This window comes from Gymnoscopelus braueri (assembly GCF_963280865.1).
Source record: "Gymnoscopelus braueri genome assembly, chromosome: 9".
Classification (NCBI taxonomy): domain Eukaryota; kingdom Metazoa; phylum Chordata; class Actinopteri; order Myctophiformes; family Myctophidae; genus Gymnoscopelus; species Gymnoscopelus braueri.
This window is the reverse complement of record NC_137610.1, coordinates 48764859-48771553: the sequence shown is the minus strand read 5'-3', so window position 1 is coordinate 48771553 and position 6695 is coordinate 48764859.

Here is a 6695-nt window from a genome sequence, read left to right as displayed (position 1 = left end):
GCGGGCTCTCTAACGATTCAGCTATGGCCGCCCCATGTTGCCATGGTTACCTGATGTGTCCAATCAAAGTACGTTGAGGCCGGTCTGGAGTCACATGGAACTCCATTTTTGGGGAAATGACGTCATATCTGATGAGTCGACATTTGAGGAGCTGGATTTAAAAGCTGATTCCACACAGTGTGAGGGCATTAGTGAAAGAGAAGCAGACGTTAAATCCTCCTATTGAAACCATTAGAGCACCGAGTGGAAGTCAAAACTGATCATTCCTGGAACGTAACTTGAGACGTCACTGTTTGGGTTCTTAGACATCACTGGGACAGTTCTAGACAGCTGGAGAAGACACTCAGTCAAGAGATGAAGAAACTGTGTGATGCTGAGATGAGGAGGATCCAGCAATACGCAGTGGATGTAACTCTGGACCCTGATACGGCACACTGCAAGCTCATCCTGTCTGAGGATGGAAAACAAGTGAGTCATGGAAATGTAAGGAAGAATCTCCCAGACAACATGGAGAGATTCCCTAAATGTGTCTGTGTCTTAGGAAAACAAAGTTTCTACTCAGGAAGGTTTTACTATGAGGTTCAGGTTGGAGGGAAGACTGACTGGACTTTAGGAGTGGCCAGAGAGTCCATCAACAGGAAGGGACACATCAAACTGAGTCCCAAGAAAGGTTACTGGACTATATGGTTGAGGAATGGAAATGAGTACGAGGCTCTTGTTGGTTCTGGCCGTGGTGTCCTCCTCCCTGTAAGAGAGGAGCTCCAGAAAGTGGGAGTGTTTGTGGATTATGAGGAGGGTCTGGTCTCCTTTTATGATGTGGAGACCAGAGTTCGTCTGTACTCTTTCACTGGCTGCACTTTCACTGAGAAACTCTACCCATACTTATGTCCATGTAACGTCCGCCGTGGTGGTACAAACTCTGCTCCTATGATCATCTCTCCTGTCAATCACACTGATTGACAGGATTAATCCATACATTTATAATGAGGGTTGCATTTACAATAGAATGTGTAAATAACACAGTATAATTGTAACTCTTAACAAACCTGCTTATCTGCAGCAGTTAGGGCTTCAGTGCCTTGCTCAAGGACGCTTCATCCAGTTCAAAGTACTGGTGACGACCTGCAAGACAGTCAAGGTCACGTCACCTATTCAGAAATGGCTGATCTACAAGCTCATAGTGCCGCGCTACGAGCTTGCAGATCTGCCATTTCTTGAAAAATCGTGCAAATTTGTGCAAATCTTTGAATATATATTTTCAAAGCTAACATTTCTAACTCAAATCTTTGCTTCGGTGCAGCGCTGAGCTTGTATATCTGCTATTTTTGAATAGCCAAAGACATCTAAAATGACACAGATGCGTTCCCGGATTGAATGGGCTATGTAAGGCTACGATGAAGTATAAACCAAAGCTGGAGGAGGCATGGCTCATATACTGTACTGTACTGTATGCTCTTACACAAGCACTTAAACATGTGCAAATTAGTGCTACCAGCAATCAGCATCTAAGATGGTTTCCAATACACAATACTATGTTTACAATGTATTTAAGGGTCAAGTGAGCAGCTGTTTCAAAGCTAAGCGTCTTCCTTCCCACGGGGGAGAAGAAGAAAGAAGAGAAGCTCTCATTACAGAGGCCATGTCTTCAGAGAGACACTCAATAAAATGTCAATTGGACGTCATTCTTCATGCACATATTATTTACACAGTAACCGTATACATGTTATGACTGTTGTATTGTGACAACAACCTTTGTCTTTTGTCGGTATTTGATCTGGTGTCGGTTTTATTATAGTTAAAGTTATACTAGGTAACTTTTTCAACAAAACTAAAGTTAAATTGTATATCTTTTGTGAGTGGCAAATGTTTCACAACACCCACTCCATGAATTTCACCCCCGAAAGCCTTTTCTATTATAATTTCTATTGAAAAGGTGGCTCGGTGAGCCTTTCCCACGAAAATGACGTCATCCGGCCGTAAAACGGAAAAGGAAATGCACCGGTTTCCTGTTTGGCCAGGAACTACCGCACCGGTTTCCTGTTTGGCCAGGAACTACCGCGCTAATAACAAAAAGGAATCTCACGCTGTTTTTAAGAGATGTAGGATTTGAAGATCGAAAAACAACAGAAAAAGAAAACACAGCTCACGGTAACTAAAGCTCCACTGGCTAAGAGAAACGATCCACAGATAGTATAAAACAATTAAAAGAACGCTTTTTGAAACGCTTCCGTCTTCCGGTGAAAACAAATGGAATTCTGGGTAACGCAGTAATAAACGAACGGCCTGCAGTGACGGTAATGACCAGCAGAGGCTGCTAAAAATCGTTATTTGTGGGCCTGCATTGTACTACTTTAACTTAAAACTTAAAACATAACTGGAAATAAACTAGAAATAAAAAAGAAAAAATGAAATTAACTGGAATGAACGCGTGCTGTGCGCTTGCAGATCGAGTATTTTCACTACTTACATTTTTTTTTTTTTAGATTTATTTGATTCAAAATTCTTTTGAAGTAACCTTTTTTTTTTATCTATTTTTGTATGGTAAACGGGGAAATAAATTTGGGAAATTTTCTCAATGTCAGCTACACTCTGACTTTTAGAGACCCTAAAATGTGGACCCCGGGGTGGACCCCAGACCCAACATTGAGAACCAATGATTATAGGTCAATCACAACTTATAGATTTGGTGGTTCTCAACGTGGGGGTTCGGGACCCCCAGGGGTCCTTCAAATTAAAAGGGTTGAGAATAACTTGAATTATAACAGGGAGTTAAATTTACAAAAAAAAAAAGTGCATCACAACACACTTACATTGAAAGCAGTGTTGATTTCGTCGACTAAAACTATGACGAAAAATGCTCGTCGACTAACTTTTTTTTTCACTGGCGAAAACTAAATAAAAACTAAGCAATGACGACTAAAACTAAGACTAAATATATTGACAATTTTGTCAACAAATAAAAACTAGACAAAAATATTAGGGAGTAATTTTATGTTTGGCTGCGCTCGGGTGTTGCGCTTTGAAAATAGCAGATCTACAAGCTCACAACGCGTCGCGCTAGATCGGCTATTTCCAGCATGCAACCAAGTGTAAAATCAGCCATTACGACGCCATCACGGCACCGCCAAAATACATTTCAGTCAACTAAATCAACTGTAGATTTAGTCGACTATAATCTCTAATTTACTTGACTAAAACTAGACAAAAAGTTAAACATTTCAGACTAAAACTAAATGGAAATTATTCAAAAGACTGACTAAAACTAAATCAAAATTTGCCGTCAAAATTAACACTTGCATGGAAGGCACCTCTTTATAAAAGCAAAAAAATACCAATGTCTTTTGTAAATATTAACATTTATTTGAAGTATACAATTTAGTATTTTCATCATTCCCCCCCCCCCACCCCAACCTATTTCACAGGTTTCCATATCAGTATTACGGTTTCATAATGCAGCAAGAGCCTCAGTGGAGGATGGTAAAAATTTTAGACCAGTGGTTCTCAAAGTTGGGGGGGTCCAGGGACCCTCTCTGGGTTCCAAATGGACCCTCTCGCGGGTCTGTAACTCTGAGAGTGCACAAATGGAACCAAACGGACCCATTCGTACACACTCAAAGAGTTACGGAGGTCCTTGAAATTAAAACTTTTTTTTTTGTTGAGAACCACTGATTTCAACAGACGTTAACAGTTAAAACAAGCATCCATTATTATTATTTCTGTACATATGTATAACGGAACACATCACAGGCATAGTTATTGCCACATTGAAAGCAGTTCAAACCAAAGAAGCTTCTTGCAAATGCAAAATTTTGGTTCATTATTTTTTTGCTCTCGTTACAGAGGCATTTACAGACTTGCATAAAAATCTTCTCTCAACGATTCACTGAACAAAGTAACGCCTGATTTATACTTTAGTCCAACAACAACCTGATCTATAAACCCAAGTATAGACCAGGCATAAGGGAAATATGTTTTTTTTGTATGTCAGGGGGGTTATATTGTATGAAATACTGAGCAGGCAGGTAACATCTTATAAGTTTGGTTCTGAAGGGGTAACAGCAGGGGGTGTGTATGGGAGTCATTTCTGGAGAAACACTTAAAAAACTAAACAAAGGACGACAAATACAAACATAGCCCCGAATGGAGGCATAATGACGATACTTGTCGCACATAGTATTCCCCCCCCCCCGTAGCGTTGGAGCCTAGGAAAGTTCAAAAACGACAAGATTCCTCTGTTATCTCTCAATGGGTCGTGAGAATCACGACCCATTGAGAGATATGTTTGCAGCTCGTTAACCCTTTAAGACCAGGAATGCATCTGTGGCATTTTAGATTTATTTGGCTATTTAAAAAATGGCAGATCTACAAGCTTGTAGCTCTGCTATTTTTTGAAAAATCTTAAAAATGCGTGCAAATCTTTGAATATATACATTTTAAAGCAAACATTTTTAACTCTGATCTATGTTTTAAAAAATAATAAAACTGTTAGGATTTAGAAGACATTTGTAGAACATATATTCAAAGATTTGCACACATTTTCACGATTTTTCAAAAATAGCAGATCTACAAGATCAAAGCGCAGCACTCTGTATTATCTGTAATTTCTTTTATAGCCAAAGAAATCTAAAGTGATACAGATGCGTTCCCGGATTGAATGGGTAAAAACAAGCACAAAAAAAAAACTGAAAAAAGAAAAGCTAATGCACATTCTCAACTTTCATCTTGCACCATGTCCTCTTGTTGATACACAGCAACATCCTGTGTGTTATAAAGGGAAACGTTGCACATTCTGAAGCTAAAATGAGTCTTTTCACGCCAGACACACGTATAGCCCGATGACGCAGAGAAATACACGAAATAGGGTATTTTCCCCCCCCACTTCTCTCTCTATATACTATATATATATATATATATATATATATACACACACACGCACAGATACTGATATATATACACTTATATACAGTATACACATAATATATACACACAGACATATCTATATGTATACATCTATATCCACTATATGTGAATGTGTGTGTTTGTGTGATCAGAACAATAGGATTTAGGTTCAAAATTGGCAACATTTCCCCTATTTTTTTTTTGCATTGGAATTCCCATGGGGGGAATCTTAGATCACGTCACTTAACCCATTAAGACCTGAGGCGATTCTTAAAAATGTTTTCTAAATCCTATGATTTTTTTTCCCCAAGATTTTTCAAAAATAGCAGATCTACAAGCTCATAGCGCGGCACTCGGTGCCGCGCTATGAGCTTGTATATCTGTTATTTTTGAATAGCCAAAGAAATCTAAAGTGACACAGGTCTTAATGGGTTAAGAACCGTGTTCCAAAAATAAATAAATCACCCACATCATTTGATAACGTCTGTGTTTGGAGATAAATTAGTACTTTTTCCACCGTCAGTTTATGCTTCATATCCATATGAGTAAAATCGCCGAGGTGGTTTTGTTTATTTCTAGAACACAGCTCTTACAGTATATGACGCAATATAAGATTCGCCTATGGGACTTCCGATAAAAAAAAAAAAGTATGCTGTGACCCAGGGGGATATAGGGCCCTATTCTGGGCGCCGCCTTACCCATTATCCCTAAACTTCTTTGCCATTTTTTACTATTTTGAAAAACATTTTCAAATAGTTCAAAAAGCCAATCTACAAGCTCACAACGTGTCGATGTAGATCTGCTAGTTGAACTATTTGAAAATGTTTTTCAAAATAGTAAAAAAAATGGCAAAGAAGTTTAGGGATAATGGGTAAGGCGGCGCCCAGAATAGGGCCCATAGCGCCTTCTAACGGCAGTGTTGTCAGACTTAGCCAACGCTCTTCCCATTCCCCCAACCTTTTTCTGTTTGCAGACACAGACAGACGTGCGCACGCACACACACACACACACACAACATAAACGTGGAGGACTCCCAACTGTGTGTGCAAAAATATGTAACAGCCTTGAACAACCACAAGAGGGCCTCAATATTCTAAGGAAGTGAACGTCTTTATGAAAAATAATGTGCTAAACTAGGCTTTAATAAGAAACTTGGAAGGTACAAGAAAAAAGTATGATAAGAAAATAGTGTTATCTCGCATTAAACAATATCAACACAACAAAAGGAGGATCCCGCCTGTTACGTTACAAACGCACTCCTCTTTTCCCTTTCTCGGACAAGGAACGGAAACATTCAAAAACTTACACTAATAAAAAATATATCCCCAACAATAAATTGCACGCGGTTTAACTGTACTACTGGAGCTCACCGTTACAGAGGTTGCTTTTAAGCTGGCATAATAAGCATGGCACAGCAAGGTGACATTGTAACCCAGACTATGTTTTTACCACCGCCGGTTTTTGCACGTAGCATTAAACTCAATATATATACACACCATCGCTCGCACGGCGCTCTGTTCTGTTCGGCAAGCGGACACCGTCGCGCGACGGGAGTACAAAATGAGCCGTTAAGACCGGGGGCTCAGCCAGTGCTTTATTTTATTTATTTAACGTTCTACTAAACGGCTAACCTAGTGAGCCGTTTAAAGAGCTATCAGCTAGTTAGCTTAGCTAGCTGATAGCTGGCTAACTCTGGTTTAGAAAGCCTTATAGAGCAGTGGTCGCCCAACCTTTTTTCTTTGGATCAGGGCCCACTTGAAATTCTCGAAAAGCGTTCGTGGCCCATCTCAACAGTT